Source organism: Macrobrachium rosenbergii, chromosome 9 (assembly GCF_040412425.1).
Source record: "Macrobrachium rosenbergii isolate ZJJX-2024 chromosome 9, ASM4041242v1, whole genome shotgun sequence".
In the NCBI taxonomy this organism is placed as follows: domain Eukaryota; kingdom Metazoa; phylum Arthropoda; class Malacostraca; order Decapoda; family Palaemonidae; genus Macrobrachium; species Macrobrachium rosenbergii.
The window spans coordinates 6,290,597-6,308,656 of NC_089749.1; the positions used below are offsets into that span (position 1 = coordinate 6,290,597).

The window sequence follows — 18,060 nt, forward strand, 5'->3', positions numbered from 1 at the left end:
AAAAGGTACTCCATGTCAAGCAAGCTTTTGGCCTAAGTATGAAATCCAAGTCATATGAGTGATAGTAAGCCAAGGTTTGTCTGTAGTAAACTTAACACAACCTCCTTGGACTTCCTGTACATACCAATTTCCTTTGACATTTTAAAGGGTCTTAACAATCCCTCATTAGGACATAGAAATCTGGAATACATCTGTGAAAGCACAGGGAAAGCATATACTTTCCCCATCTCGGCAATCAGCTGTCAGCTTAGAAAACAGTTCCTCTGGGTCGGTTTCAATGCTGGTAGCTGATTGGTTGTTTACCTCCCGCTGGGGACATTCCCTCCTCCGGGGCACTGCAATGCTGACCCAAAGGAGTCCTTTATTTTGAAACATTTCCAGTTTTCTATTCTACACAGTGTATACATGTATATGAGGACTTCTGTACTTCAGCTTACGTCCCTTAATTATGAACAGAAATTCAATTTTCTTTAAACTGTTTAGGTTTCCAGATAAATTATTTTTTGCAGACACTGCTCTGGTTCTCACTTTGTCCTTGGTAATAAAAACATAAATAGCCTCCCTTCTAAAAAAAAAAGATGAAACTTACAACTTGCATCAGGTTACAAAACATGAACTACAGTACTCAAAATTAAAAAAAAACAAAAACCTGGCATTCATTTAGGAATCTTTTGACATCCAAAAATTTTTACCTCAATTTTCACACCCAAATACCCCCTAAGATCCAAATATCTAAGACCGTGGAACGATTGAACACCTAAAAGTGTAAGCATGAGTTAAGATCGAAATGTTTAAGATCATGGAGCCACTGAACACCTATGTAAGTGTTCTGAAGTGTGAGTGTGTTGAGAGTATAAGAATTAAAGTGTGGGACAGTTAAAAATGAAGTATTTAATTCCTGTGTTTAAAAGCAATGGCAAAAGCACCATGATGTGTAGTGTGTGTGTGTGTGTGTGTGTGTGTGTGTGTGTATGGGGGTATCAGCAAAGCATGTTCAATGTCTAAACATTCTCCAGTAGAGACTGATTCTGTAAAACATGTAAGGTAGACCAAGGTAGCCTCTGGAAAGTATGCAATTTAAGCTTCAGAAACTTTGTAAAGACTTTGACAAAGCACAAAAGAGAGAGAGAGAGAGAGAGAGAGAGAGAGAGAGAGAGAGAGAGAGAGAGAGAGAGAGAGAGAGAGAGAGAGTTAAGTGTGCAATTCTGGAGTTTCTAAGTTCTGCTGTAAATTTGCAAAGTCTCTCTATGTAACAACTTTATCAGAAGACTGAACGAATGCCATTGAATAATAGTTTGTGATCTGAAGCTCTTGAAAAGGAGTAGTCTGGTCAGAATGGAGGGTTGAAATGAAGAAGCAAGAAAGAATAATGTCTAAGCTATTCACATCAATTCAGTAAATTAACTCACTTCTATAACCAGTTTATATAGCTAACAAGGTTGCAAAAAAATTATTTATACCTGAGCTCTGCCAACGTTGGCCAGTTGAGAAAACTTTATATAGCTATGTCCCAAATTCAAAGTTTATCAAACCTCGATTAAACTGTTTATATGTTATACCATAACTAAGTAGAAACTGGTCAGCATTATAGTCTTCTTGATTCTTTGATATGCTAAGAAGTAACAAAGGCACTTATTGCTTTTTCTAGCTAAATGAAGGCTAAGATTTGAAGGCTAAGACTTAATGAGTACTGATCAAGAGGCTGAAGCACAGAAGTCCTTGTACAAAATCAATACATAATTTGGTATTACAATAATTTTCCCATTATTCAAATTTTTAAGTCAAATCTTTAACAATAAAATATTTAACTGATTCTTGATCTGATCAAATTACTTAATGGGAACTGTATGAAACAAGTTTACAATAAAAAAATAATACTTTAACCTAAAAAAAATCTCCATATGTCAAGACACTGCTGCACTGGGAATTCTCAAGTCGACAAAACCTATAGCTCAGAAATAATAAAACGAGAATTTCCCAAAAAATGTACGTTAACAAAGCCACTACCTTCTGAGACATAACCTTTTTGAAATGCAACTACAGATAGCTTACAAACTTATGTAGTTCCAAAGCTAAGACAGAATTACTCTTTAGATTTTATTTCTGATAACTATTCTTTGGGTTTTGCTGTTCAACTACTTAAACCCAATCTTGCTTCACTTTATACCTTTCGTGGAAAATCAATCACTCTGCGAGTACCTTACTGGGAAGGAGATGTGTGTGACTTGCTTGTCTCGCTAAGATTAATAGCTAATAAATCTACCGAGAAATGAATTTGATTTTTATAAGAAGATTATGGAAAATGTTCAGTACTCTATGGAAATATTACAGACTAGTTCTCAAGGCAATTTTTATCTTTCTGGAAAATTTACCTATCAATGTAACACTAAATGAGTAGATATTTCACATTACTGAAAATGCTTATTAAATCATATACCAAAATTAGTCTTGTCAAACTCCCCTTAAAAGCTACATATTTGAGTGGACTTATTCATATACCTAAGGTACCATTGTTAACAATGCCTACCTCCATTCAAAGCAGTATTTTGAATTTAGGTTTACTTATTGATTCATTTTACCCAGATTATTTTCAGAAAACCTAAAATTATCATTAAAGTAATGCAGACAAAAAAAGTAATGATTTATATACCTAAAATACCAAGTGCTTAACTTTACTAATGAAACCATTTTCCCACGATCCTATTTTCAACAACGAACACCATATCATTTGGGAACTTGAACTTAAAGTGAATGGCCCTGTAGGTTTCTTCCATAGCAAAAGGGATTTATATGCTGAATAACAATAATAATAATAATAACAATAATAATAATAATAATAATAATCATAATAATAATAATAATAATAATAATAATAATAATAACAATAATAATAATAATAATAATAATAATAATAATAATAATAATAATAATAATAATAATAACAACACTTTCAGTTTGAAACCTCCACATGCAAGCAGTGTCGTGAAATATGCAGAGATGCCTTGACAATAATGATCTTGATCAGATTCTCTCCAATATTTGCAGTATTAACTTATAAATGATTTGCATTTACTGAAGAGCAAGATGCATTATCATCATGGCAAGCTTTGTACAAAATTCACAGTATCGTTTAATGGCTTGAAAACAAAGACAATTTCTCCATCTGTCAACAGAAGAGATGTGATATCTCTCCTGGATTAAATATAGCCTTCCAATAACCTAAGTTTTAAAATGAAGGCACCAGTGTTTACATGATATTACAATAATGCAAGACCCATAAGTCATTAAGAATTCAGTTCTAAAGGAACTCTGATATAAATCACTAATTGAAACTATGGCTGAAGGCTACGAGGAATGCGTGAGAAGCTTAATTCTAAGTCCCTACTATGATGGAAGCTAGGTTATCTATATCTATAAGATTGAAAGGGAAAATATTATATATAATCTATACCTTTGCCACAGATATCATCCATTCTACAAAGGTTAATACCTCACAGGCTTTACTCCACACAGCTATTCCTTATACTGGCTACCAAGAATATATTTCATAAAATCAAAATAACCTATTCTTTCTCGTTAATGAACCTTTGGCCATCAATCGTTCACAGACTTCATGAAATTACTGGAAATATTAAGCATAACCTACTTTTAATCTCACGTAACCTTTGTACCAAAGCAAGTGTGCATTGAACAACCTAGTGGATACTGCATATCAAAGGGAAGAGATCTAGGTTAATTATCTAAAAAAAAAAGTCAATTTTCTGCTGAGTAATTTTAAAGCAAGCTCATGAAAAAAACTCTCCTTAAACGTAAGTGACTTCTCGATCTATGTCTTTATATTGATGGCTACCTAATAGCTGATATGGCACTGATAAGAAATTTATATTTACTATTACGTAACCTGAAGTATTCTACACTACACCTGATATCTGATATCAAACTAATGGGAAGTGTAAATAAAATATTTACCCTGAACTACCTCGTACGATAAAGACTCCCGCAGTTCCTGCTTGAAAAATTATAGTAAGCAAAGCTGAACTCTATTCGACTTGGGTTAACAGGCACTGTTATGACCTGATAAGCTAACACTTACAAAGTGATAAAAATTCAACCCTACCATAGCATAGTTTCTATAGTCAAAAGAGGTTAGCATTTTAATATCTCTGTTTGTGAAAGTACGAATCTTTCCAAAATTGAAGTTAACGTGGCTATTTTTTCTATTTCATAGGGTCATAATCAACTGCTGACGTTAAATCACTACATCCTGGCATTTTGTACAAATTTGCTAATTAAAAATGTAGTTGGTTGTATCTTGAAGTGGATTCTCTTCTTCTGCAGCAGATTCTAGTGGGATTATAATGTGAGAATGGCGTCTTAAGCTTGTCCCATTTGTACTTGCATGTTGAATACTTTTCTGAAGAGATTAGGAAGAAGTTGATGACACCATATCACGTCGAGATCTGTGGCCTTACGGGTATTCAGATACAAGGTAATTCTTCATAATTGGATTCTATAGATTATAATCCAATATATATCTGTTGTGATCTTCAATTGCTTGAATTGGAATGCATACCTGAAATAATTTGTTTTTATTAAGACTTCAGAATATCAAGAATGTCAGTTCAAGTCGTCCTTCATTTTAAAAGCTCCCAAGAAATCTATCTGGTGCATTTTCAACCTTAAAAACTATTTTGAAAAAATGATTTTACAGGTATTAAGTTGATATTTCATTACCTTGAAGAGTATTCTGCTAAACAAACTCTATGGAATTACTGTACTACAATTTTTTTTATGACAGACTTTAATATTATATTTATTTCTTTAAATTTCTAAGACGTCTTACCTTCAATATCTGACAACAAACAGCCTTCACATCAAAAGGTACTCTGAAGACTTTCAATTCCTAATCCGGTTCTCATTCTGAAATAAAATGTGGTCCTTTAGCATTGAATATGACAGATCAAAGGTATTTACAATATTTTTCCTAAATATTTTGAAAATTTGGATGCTACTTTAATTGCAAAACACTTTCCTTTTATCTCACACATACCATCACTGATGCCAATAAACAACTGTACCAGAAACAAATACTTTGGCTGATGAAATTTTTTCACCATTTACATTCATGACCCAAATTCTTCCCTTCCCCAAGGTGTCTTGATAAAGGAAAATTGTTTCTTTATTTGAAATTTCAGCTGAAAACTCTTATGGACAGAGTCAGACTAAACCCAAGAGGGCTCCAAACGGAAATCAGCCTGCATTAGGAATGGAATATAGACTTTAGGCCAAAGGCTAAGCACTAGGACCTAAGAGGTCATTCAGTGCTGGGAAGGAAATTGAGAGTAGGTACGTTTGTAAGGTGTGACAGGAGGAAAACCTCTCAGCTGCACTAGGAAAACCTCTTAGCAAACTGAGTAGTGTTAAACCTGATACTAGGAAACGACACTCTGCTTGGAACTTTGCTCTAACAGAAAAGAGAGCTGGTTATGTACAGGAACTCGGGCCTCTGTGAGGGAAGACATTGCATTTCATTTACAAAATGACATAATGTACCTATGACTGTGAATACCCAACCTATTCAGGAAATTAATCAAAGCACTTTTCACTTGAGCAATTAATGTATCTACTGTTATTTCTACTTTCTGAACAGTCACATTTACAGAAAAAATTTAAATGAAACAAACCCTACAATGAATAGTAAAATATTTTACAAGACATTAAATCTGGTGGGAAACATGAAGACTCAGACAGTCCTAGCGAGTTAGCCAAGCGTATTTTGATTATTTTTAAATGCCGATCGCGCCAAACGGCGCGAATATAAAGCTAACTTTAACAGTACCGTAAGGTTGATTCTAAATAATCTTTAGAAACATTCATTAACTTACAGATTTTGGTGACTCCTGTCGTGAAGTTTTTAAGTACCATTCCACTCGTCTCCCGTTTTTCAATCTTGACGCTTTTGAACAGAAGTCTGGTCGTTTATAATCGCTGCCAAGTCGTTTTCATCGAAGTTGAAGTCGTTTCGACACGTCCACAAAGTCAGTTAGGTACAGCACAAGTTTTAGCGACGGAAATCATTTAAACACTCAAATCTGATTGGAACTTTATCTTCACTTGCGCGTTAGGCTGATTATGACAACTAGAACGGTGCTTGCTTAATTCAGTTCACTTAGCTTCGTCATTTTGCGAGTACTTTTACTTGAAACTTTTTACATTTACTCAAAATCTTTATATCTACGCAAAATGTTAACTTTTACTTAAACTTATTTACTTTTATTCAAACCTTTGGCTTTTACTCAGACTTTTTACTTTTATCAAACTACTTTACTTTTATCAAACTTTTTATATTTGGTCAAAAATCTTATATTGATTCAAACTTTTTACTTTTGCTCAAACTTTATATTTACAAAAAATTCTTACTTTTACTCAGACCTTTTACTTTTATCAAACTATTTACTTTCAAACTTTTTATTTTTACTCAAGCTTTTTATCTCTACTCAAACTTTTTACTTTTACTCAAACCTTTTACTGTTACTCAAACTTTTACTTTTACTCAAACTTTTTACTTTTACTCAAACATTTTACTTTTACTCAAACTTTTTACTTTTGTTGGGGACGTAACTCATTCTGCTTTAAGGTACCGGGGTTGCCGTATCTGAATTTGACGTGATATGAGAGAGAGAGAGAGAGAGAGAGAGAATAAGCTATGTCACAGCATGTGGCATCAATAAAAATAACTCATTTCATTGTTTTAGCGAAACAGTAACTCCAGACTTGGCATATTTATCGAAAAACCTCGAACTGTATCGAACTGTTTTTATGGACGCATTGAAACGACTATTTTCTTACGGTCAAATGACCGTAGATCTTGTTGTGCCTGTAAACAAAGAATTCTACATCAATCAATTATTTACTAAAAAAGATTGTACCAATAATCACTGATAAATACATCTTCGATAAAGAAACTGTACTGAATTGAATGTAAAATTTATGGTCAAGGCCAAGAACTGGGACCTAAGAGGTCATTCAACGCTGAAACGGAAATTGGCAGTAAAAATTTTGTAAGGTGTAACGGGAGGAAAACTTCGCAGTTGCACTATGAATCAATTGTCAAGAGAGGGTGGATGCAAGATGGAAGAACGAGAATATGAAAGGAGGTACAGTAAAAGTAACGAAAGAGGTTGCAGCTAGGGGGCAAAGGCACGCTGCAAAGAACCTTAAGTAATGCCTACAGTGTACCGCATGAGGTGCACTGACGGCACTACATTCCTACTGGGAAAGAAACTACTGAACAATGACTCAGGTTCTGCAGCTTGCATTTGGCAAGGTAAGTCACTTATTTTGTTATATTTGAACCAAGAACCCAGTTGATATCCAACTCTGTATTTCAATATTTCAAAACTAAAACCTTTCTGCTATGGCATTTCATACATACACACGTTGAACCTAAGCCAGGGCTGCCCAACCCCATGCCCGTGGGCTAATAATTAGTTGGCTTTCTGTTGCACTGTTAAGTCTGGGGAAATTATGAGTAACAGACGCTAATTCTAACAAACAGAAGAGAGAGAGAGAGAGAGAGAGAGAGAGAGAGAGAGAGAGAGAGAGAGAGAGGTAGGTTACATTTTCATTCACCAAACGTTTGCACTGGGAATTAACCTGACAAACTAGTTAAAATCACCGGAACGAGAGAGAGAGAGAGAGAGAGAGAGAGAGAGAGAGAGAGAGAGAGAGAGAGAGAGAGAGAGAGAGCTGCCACATTCTCACTCACCGAAAATCTACACCGACCGAGTTAAATTCTCACGAACGAGAGAGAGAGAGAGAGAGAGAGAGAGAGAGAGAGAGAGAGAGAGAGAGAGAGAGAGAGCCGTTACATTCTCACTCACCGAAAATCTACACCGACCGAGTTAATTCTCACGAACGAGACTGAGAGAGAGAGAGAGAGAGAGAGAGAGAGAGAGAGTTACATTTTCATTCAACAAACATCTACACGAAGTTAAAATCACCAGAGAGAGAGAGAAGAGAGAAAGAGTTACATTTTCATTCAACAAACATCTACACGAGTTAAAATCACCAGAGAGAGTAGAGAGAGAGAGAGAGAGAGAGAGAGAGAGAGAGAGAGAGAGAGAGAGACCTTAACAGCCTATCAAAAATCTATCCATCGTACAGGTCGGTCTAGTCTAACCTAGTCTCATCAAACCACCTTGTAGAATTGTTAGGCCTATTCAGAGCTTAAATTTACTGCCGAGAAGGTTGGGTTTGCACGTGTTACTTACTTTTCTCTTATTTAACGATTATGTAGCAACACCAGCTGCTATTGTAGACGGAAATAAGAATAACTGTTCGAAATAAAATATTGCCGGCGATGTGGAATCGAACGCTGTGCCAAGGGCTCACTTTTACCAAAAAAGACGAAACTCCGTCCACTAATCGCTCCTTACCCACCCTTGGAATAACAGGCATTATATCGCCTAGAACTACTTTAACGCCCACATACAACATTCCATCAAATGAAAATAGGCTGGAATATGTTAAAGCTAACGCAATATAACCTAATATTCCCAGTTAGAAGTGTTTAAAAGCACCCTTGGGATATCCTCAGAACGGGAATAGGCCTAGTTTCACAATCAAGCACTGATATTCACCTGTATTTGCTAACATTCTTCTTATTCTAAGCTAACTTCGTTTTTTTCCACTGATATATATTAATGGAAATGACTTTCACGTAAAATGGTATATTATGTTAATGTAAATTACAGACTTTGTCTGCCTGTTTCCAATATATAAACTAACTTGATACATACGTTTAAACATTCAGGAAGTTTGTTACGTAACAAGCTGAGAGCCCCGTCACTAATGTAGCACCATTTAACACCATTATTTTTTGTCCTGTAACACACAATATTTCAACAGAAAACCTCTCCTTAATACGAAATCGCGCCTAGCAAATTGGTGGGCGCTAGTTTTTGTACTACCTTTACAGAAAACCTCTCAGGAAACCGTGTAGCAATAGATGGGAGTTAGATTTTGTACAGTATATCATTATGCCGATACCTAATAGGACTTATACGACTTCAGTAGGACAAATATAAGACTGGAATAGGATTCAAATAGGATTCAAAAGGGATTCAAATAGGACTTCAAGTCCTCGATAATTGCTAGGATTCTGCCCTCACAATGATACGAGTACACGCCTATACTAACCCTTTCAGCTGGACAATACCACAGGATATAGCCGATACCTAACAGGACTTATAGCACTTCAGCAAGACCTAAATATAGGACTTGAATGGGATTCAAAAAGGACTCAAATAGGTCTTCAGTTCTCGACAATTGCTGGGATTCTGCTCCCACAATCATACACATCTATACTACACCTTGCAGCTGGATAAATACTAACGGACATTAGCCAAAGTAAGTTCAGCACTGATATAGCACAATAAAGGATATTTACTTACCGAAAGCTTTTCGTTTTGCTGTCATGTTCCTCCTTCCGGTCCTCCTTCTTCATTTTGTCAGGTCCAACTTCACCGGAAGAACTTCACGAAGTCCCTTAAACTTAACTTGTCTTATAAACGAGATTGCTGAGAAATCCTGATATTTATGGGCGTACTCCGTCTCAATTTTTAGATCCACAGTGCCTTAACACTCACAGAATAATTCAAGTCTTAGATTTTCTCCTGAATACAGAAAATGGACAGCTTGGAATGACCAAAATTCTCTCAACACTGCTGTTTACGAACTGCCTAAATATGTCGACACTAACTCGACGGTCTACCAAGACCCACCAAATTGTTTTCTATCGCCCTCTCTCGTTGGCTAGTGGCGGGAGGTTTTGAAAGCGACTCGCCCATTGGCTGGTGGGGACCGGAATGCTTTTACGAATAATGGTTCTTTTAAAAGATCACAGTCAGAGGAGTCTAGAGGTGGGTATGTTTAAGTAAATATAGTAGAATGAAATAATTTAAAGGTACAAACTCGACCTTTACTATTTCCAAAGGAGCAGAATAGAAGGTGCACCGAGGAGCAGAATCAGAAGGTACACCCAAGAGCAGAATAGAAGGTACACCCAGGAGCAGAATAGAAGGTACACCCAAGAATCTACTGCACCTTGCGTCGCGTACTAGCTTTATGACACGCAAACCTTTTCGATCTGAGGAGCAGGTTTAAGTATTTTGGTGGCCATAGTGAGAGTGTATAGGGTTCCATATTAATTTTCTTATGAGTCTTAAATTATTTCATGAATTTAGTATTATTATATATTACTCCGGATGGGACAGTTACATGCATGGGAGATATTTGTAAGTGTTAAAATTCAATTCTTAAATAAGTTTTGATATTATGCATTATTCAGGATGCGTAGATTTTTATTTATATATATTTTTTTTTGCTAAAGTAAGGCTTTTTATACATGTAAGATTTTTTTGCTGAATTTAGGCTTTTTGCTAAATTATGACTCTTTTGCAAAGGTAAGGCTTTTTGCTAAAGTGAGGCTTTTGGCTAGAGTAAAACTTTTTCTGCTTAAGCTCGAGTAAGACTTTTTGCTAAAGCAGGGCTTTTTGATAAAGTAAGGCTTTTTGATCAAGTAAGACTTTTTGCTCAAGTAAGACTTTTTCTGCTTAAGCTCGAGTGTTTTCTCAAGCAAGACTTTCTTGCTAAAGTAAGGCTTTTGCAAGAGTAAGACTTTTTGCGGATTTTTAGTTCAAGTAAGACTTTTTGCTCAATTTAGAGTTTTTGCTAATGAAGACTTTTTGCCAAAGTAAGACTTTTGCTAAAGTAAAACTTTTGGCTGAAGCAAGACTTTTTCTGCTCAAGATAGAGTTTTTGCTTAAGTAAGACTTTTTGCTCAAGTTAGGCTTTTTGCTCAAGGAAGACTTTTGGCTAAAGTGAGGCTTTTTGCTCAAGGAAGACTTTTGGGTAAAGTAAGACTTTTTGCTCAAGTCGGACTTTTGGCTCAAGTAAGACTTTTGGGTATAGTAAGACTTTTTCGTAAAGTAAGACTTTCTGCCTCAAGCTGGACTTTTGCTCAAGTAAGACTTTTTTTGTTAAAGTAAGACTTTTTTAAAGTAAGACTTTCTGCTCAAGTTGGACTTTTTGCTCAAGTAAGACTTTTGGCTCAAGTAAGACTTTTGGCTCAAGCAAAACTTTTGGCTAAAGTAAGAATTTTGGCTAAAATAAGACTTTTGGATAAGGCAAGGCTTTCTGCAGAATTAAGACTATTTACTAAAGTACGTCGTTTTTCCAAAGTAAGACATTTTGCTCAAGTAAGACTTTTGGCCAAGTAAGACTTTTGGCTGAAGTAAGACTTTTTCTGCTTAAGCTAGAGATTTTGCTCAAGTAAGACTTTTCGCCCAAGTGAGACTTTTTGCTCAAGTAAGACTTTGGCTAAAGTAAGTATTTTTCTGATTTATTTTAAAATTTAACAAAAGACTAAAAAAATACTCAGGTAGGAAATGAAAGAGCGATAAATTCTAAGGTAGAATTTTATTTACATGTGTTCAACAGCTTAACGTATATATATTTATATATATATTTTATTTTATAACATTTTATTTACATATGACAGTTACTGATATATGCTCATGTGTGTGTGGTAATATATATATATATATATATATATATATATATATATATATATATATATATATATATACATACCATCTCCATATACATACATACACAAAGATTCAACCCAAGGAAACCGATATACTTTCTATATGTTTATAATATATATTGCACGTCGGACCTACAGAAAGTTCGGCATTCCTCTACGCTAAGTGTGGTGGCGAGATTTTCACAGCATCCCGCATCCAAAAATGATTTTTGGACCCTTTTATATCTCGTATTGCAGATTCCTTTATATTTTTTTTTTTTTTTTTACAAATTGGTTGTATTGCCTACTGGATTATGGACGCACTACTTTTTCTTTTTTTTACCATTCACAAATTGTCAGTGAACATGTCAAAAATAAAAAAAAATAAATAAATAAATAAAACAGTGAATTTGGCTGTTTTGATGTCGATTAGATCTTGCGATCTGTCAAAAGCTGTCTAGCGCCATACTCATTTCTGCTCATACACACACACACACTTTATGTATACATACACACACATATATATATATATATATATATATATGTGTGTAAGTATTTATATACACACTTTATATAACCATACAGTATATAAATACGGTTACTAGGCATACTCACTGTATAATACACAAGTGTATGTGTGTGTGTGTATGTCATATCTCAGTGATGTTACCAAGTACATAAAATTGATATTCTTGACATATTTTGTTCCCTTGGACTGCAAGATAATTTGATCCTGACTAGTTTTGATTGAATTCAAGTGGGGAGGTGAGTTAGGATAAATAAAAAAAAAAATCAATCTTTGAAATGAACTCTGGAGACAGAGATTGTCTTTGAAAATAAGCTAAAAAAAAAAATCTTTTCTCAAGCAGAGAGAGTCAAGACACTTATTATTCCAGTTTTACTTTCCTAAAACATAGGTTGATTATTTGAAGCAATTCTGATGACAGCAAGTTACACAAAGGTCTCTGACCTGGGAACTCAGGAACTAAGCTCTTTTTGGAAGACATTTTAACCACATACGCAGCATTAAAGACAGAAGGATTGAAATACCAGTGTGCAAATTGACCCATTGCTCACTTCAAACACTGACATTTCTCAGCCAAAGTCTTGTCAACTGCAATTATCAACGCGACATCACTAATTTTTTGGTAACAAAACTGAATCTATCCAGTTCCAAGTCAGCCATCTTGTGATCACTAGCATCGGGTCATTTACGCAAAATGAGCGAATCAATTTGAAATGAGTGGTAGAAGGATATAATTCCCCGATTTGTGAATTTCAGATTAAAATGACAAATTTCGAAGCACAGGTTAATTATGGACATTATCAACATGGACAAAGTGTTGGTAAATCATTTCAGCATTTATGGAGAGCACATAATGGATTTACACAATTTATGACAGTGTTCACACCTGGTTCTTTAAAACATCCTTGGAGGGCACATAGTGGGTTCACATAATTTATGACAAAATAACCATCACATTTGATTCTCCTTATGAACAGAGACAAATTAAGATAAAAACCAGTTTTTGATCTTGCACATATATATTTTTCTCAGCTTACGGGAAAGTCTGACAAGGAATAAACTCATCTTTCTTCATCCTAAATACTAAGTTATGAAAAAACTTAAACATGTCAAGAGAAATTCAGAAAAATATGCAATAAACAAATGTTGGGAAAATGAAAGTAAATAGTAATTATGGATTATAAAGTATAAATAGCTAAAAGGTTTTCATATATTACTGAGTGCCAACTTACTCTTTACTAAATAAAAGAAAATGTTTGTCAGTCGTATTTTTCACAAAACAAGCATAAAACTTTTTATTAACATGTCACTGCGTGGCCATAAAACTCCACAAAATCATATACATAGAATTGCATTCCATAGAATTGTAATCCATCTTTAATGTATAGAAATATTAGCTCAACAAAATCATTCACATACACAGAATTGTATTTCTTAGAATTTTTTCCATATTCAATGTATACAGAAATATTCATAAATACGACTTTCTCCTTTTCAAAGTCTACAACACAGCGGCCCGTCAGAATCGCAAATTGCCATTGAAATTACAACTTCTTGGCTATTTTCCCACATGGATGTCAGTGGAACAATGACAACAGTTATTATAAATGGGCTGAAGGCATTTCATTAAAAAAAAAAACAACAGCTCGTCAGTCACCGAGACGAAGTGTCTGATTCGGACCTTACAAAATTTTTTGTATCAAAGTGAAAACAACAATTTGACTTTCCGAGGGCTCGAGGAAAGCTTGCGTTTTGAACAAACCTATTCTCTTTCTTTACTGACAAGCTCTCTTTTCTGTGCAAAGGAAACTCGGCTTCTCAACAGCAAAAAATCACTTTGGAAAAAGCAAAATAGGGAGAACGACAATTTGACTTTCCAAGGGCTCAAGGAAAGGTGGCATTTTGATCAAATCTATTCGTTTCTTTTTTTGACGCGTTCTCTTTTTCGTGTCGGGGAAACTCAGGAAAAAAATTATCGCTTTGGAAATAGCAAAAAGAGCAGGGTATGGACGGTTACAACCAGCGGTCTATGCTGCGTTTATATATTATTTTTTTTTTTAAAGAGCTAACAACACTAACAACTGCATTTATAGATGCCTGGAGCCGGGGCCTCTTCTGTAGGACTCATCTAGAACTCATTTAGTTTCTACGGGTATGCTACAGGAATGTGTAATCAATCATTGCCAACTGTTCTTAATTTGTTCTACAACTTTCTTTTTTTTTTTTCTCTCGATTCAAGTTACGTGGAATTGAAAGGAACAGCAGAAAGAGAAAGAGAGAGAGAGAGATGAATGATTTTTAAACTGATATATATATGTATATATATATATATATATATATATATATATATATATATATATATATATATATATATATATATATATATATATATATATACACATACATATATACAGTATATATATATATACTAAGTCAAACTGGGATGGAAGCTTGGTAATTGGTCCTTCCTAGATATCGCCACCTATCGTTCAACTTGACGAAGTGGAAGAATCATATTGACTATACACTACAATATGAATTTACTGTTTCAGCATAATACCTTTCATTAAAAGCTAACTTTGCAACGTGTGGTCTATGCAACAGGGGATATATCTTTTGGTACGGGGCAAGCTTTTTTTTTCCCACAGGGTACAGTACTCAGGTGGTTGTCAGTAATTTCCAAGTCCTATTATTTTCTCGTGTTCAGAAATGAATTCGGTACAGAGAATTAATGCTATAAACTAAAGGTATAACTTAGGGCACAATCACAAAACGAATTAATTTTGGGCTGCAAGTGTCGTGAAAAATTGTTTACCCAGAGGAACAAAGTACAGATACAGTCCATTCATAAACCTCAACAGATAATTTTGTAAATGAAATGAGAGTAAAATTAAGAACTGTACAGAACATTGAAACGCTTCATTAAAAGTTGATAATCAAGTATGATAAAAAACGTTATGGGTTAAAACCCAGAATAATGTAAATGAGAGACTATATTTTTCCAAAATACAAAAAAAAAAGGTTAAAAAAAGGGGCGAGATTTCGACCTTTTTAAAAACATTTTTGCATTTTGGAAAAAATAGTCTCTCATTTACATATTGTGGCTTTCTACTCATCAGTTCCGGTCACAATATAATGATGCACCATAGATAAGGAACATTGCAACAACTTATAAAAACAGAGTCAGTTTATGCAGACATCTGCGTCAACATAACATTCGGAATTACAAGAAAATGTACAATGTTTTGGATCTAGTTTCATAAATGATACATGAAAACAAAGTACTTATAAATCCAGATGCAAATTTTTGATACACTTTACTGTTACTGAAGAGGTAATATAATATACATTTTTTGGAAAAACGTAATCGTTCAAGTGAAAACAACAAACGTTTATCTTCTGAATAATAATAATAATAATAATAATAATAATAATAATAATAATAATAATAATAATAATAATAATAATAATAATAAGTATCGCCTTGAAATGTTAAGCACGTATAATCAGCATTTGCATTGAAAGAACATGAAAAAATATTATTATTTGAACGTTGGCATCATCTCATAACTCATATATATATATATATATATATATATATATATATATATGATAATATATATATATATATATATATATATATATATATATATATATATTAAGTTGGTCTTTTTATCTCGTACTACATTAAATCCTGAGATCTCAGAATTACTAAAACCAACGAAGGTTCTTGAGATACATATGAATGAAGCAATTTCAGTGTTAGTTTAACAAGAAACTTTTATCCTCCAACTTATTATTAATGTGTTTAAATATTCTTTTAAGGAAAAACCAAACGACCACACTGCCCTAGAATGGAAAACTGCAGTATCTGCAAAAATACAAAACTGAGAAAAATAGTAGATACTGCAGTTTTCCCTTGCCTTACTACTGACTTTGCAGATACTGCAAATGGGACCCCTAAACCCATTCTGAACACTCGTGGAAAGCATTGGAGAATCATTCTGAAACTGCAGTAACTTGTGTATTAGTGTTTCATAAGCTCAATAGGTAACATATCTCAATTTCGAAAATTTTGCAGATACTGCAGTTTTTCATTCTAGGGCAGCAACAGGCCTGACTAGCATCCACTGGTTAGAAATTCATGATTAAGCAATGACACAAAGAATTTAAGATCAAGCAAGGAGTAACACAGGACAAATTGTTAGTTGCTGGTTAATATTACGAGAGCTACATAAAATATGGCACGTAAAAACACCTACATAGTTTTATGTAGAATGAACTTATCAAATATAAAAGTTATCATCAAAATGTGACAAAACATTTCTCTCTGGTATTACTGAGTTTACGGTTACAAATCTGAATGTAGTGAAATGCAGACAACATAATGATCTAATTTTTATACGAAAATGAATAATTACATTCATAAACAAACAAATAAATAACTAGATTAAATAAACAAATGAAGATAGGTACGGTATAGCGCTTGAAATCAACATTGGAACTTCGTCTTAAACTATTGACTGTAAACATTCTGTAATCTTTGTAAGATTGAATGTATGGATTTTATCATCTGTATAAATTGTATAAAAATGAATGATAATTCTTTAAGAGGTAATAATTCAACAGATTTATCAAAATATTATCAAGTGTGGGTGTGGGATGTTTTAGCAATAATAAATCTAGTTTTTTGTCCTCTCCATTCATCCATGAATTCTTCAGAAACAATGATCTGTCCTGAGAAAGTACTTTGATGAGAGAGAATTTGTCAGAAAATGTGAAATTGTGCTATAATGTACTGGGATTCTAATACCTCTACTGTTATCAGTGATATGCAATACAGAATGTTTTTGACAGTTTTGTATACTGGGTTACTTGCAAGCTCAGCAATTTTTATGAATATTATCCCGTTTCTGGTTCACAAATACACAAAGGATTTTCTTCTAGTATAACAGAAGCTATTGTCATTTCCAGAACAGTAAAGTGATCAAAGTTTCGACATTTGTTGCTATAAATGAAGGGAACAAAATTACATTAGATTTTTCCCAATGGTGATCTGAGCTGAGGTCATCAAGTTAGTTACCTGTGGCCAGATCTTATGACAAGCTAATCACAGAGTACTTTCCCCTTTACTCTTCCTCAGTTCTCAGTGTTTACATTGCTTACATTAAATTTTTCCCAATTGTGATCTGAGCTGTGGTAACCAAGTTAAGTTACCTGTGGCCAGATTTTATGACAAGCTAATCACAGAGTACTTTCCCCTTATCCTCTTCTCAATTCTCAGTGTTTACATTGTTTTATATTATAATGCCCACTTGAAACACTGTTTCTTTTTGCATTTTAACCTTCGTTGCGTTGAGTATTAAAGTTGTGTTGGCAATAATTCCTAAGCTTTGTTGTGCTGATCCCTTACAGCGTGACATATTATCTGTTCCGAGGACATTTTATCATACATTTGGTTCTAACACCCAAACAATACAATAATCAAGTTATCACAATATTACCTGGAGAGATGAAAGCTATATAGATAAAGATAATCAGACAATCGTTTCATATATAATATGAAGTTGGATAAACCACAGAGTCCCAGTAGTTTCACGAGTGCGCGTTGGGAGTTCAGATTCTTGAAGAACTGTTTCTTTGCTTTACTTTCAACAAGGAATGTTTTCAGAGTTGGCATTATGCTTGGAAAAGCTGTCAGGGATGTGACGCACTTTCACTGACCAACAAATAATAAAAATGATGAAAAAAAGGAAGGCTACTATCTGTCGCATATTGCCTGGATGCCAAGTCTATAACTGTTTTTACAATGCACTTTTAGGGAAAACCTACAAAAAAAAAAAAAAAAATAGCAGAAGGAAACGAACTTAGTCACAGTAGCAGAATGAAGTGAGGGAGGAGTTAGCAACATTTTCCTTGATGTTCAAAGAACGATCGTCACTTG

The 18,060-nt window shown here is 34.1% G+C and overlaps 1 long non-coding RNA gene across 1 annotated transcript; it reads right to left on the reverse strand.

Annotated features, from left to right (window-relative positions):
* Positions 1-2,921: 2,921 nt before the first annotated feature.
* Positions 2,922-9,913, reverse strand: LOC136841380 (uncharacterized). Its single transcript, XR_010853930.1, has 4 exons — positions 9,456-9,913; positions 5,886-6,877; positions 4,844-4,920; positions 2,922-4,573 (listed from the first exon to the last, which is right to left on the reverse strand). It is a non-coding gene; the product is annotated as an uncharacterized lncRNA (long non-coding RNA).
* Positions 9,914-18,060: the final 8,147 nt, after the last annotated feature.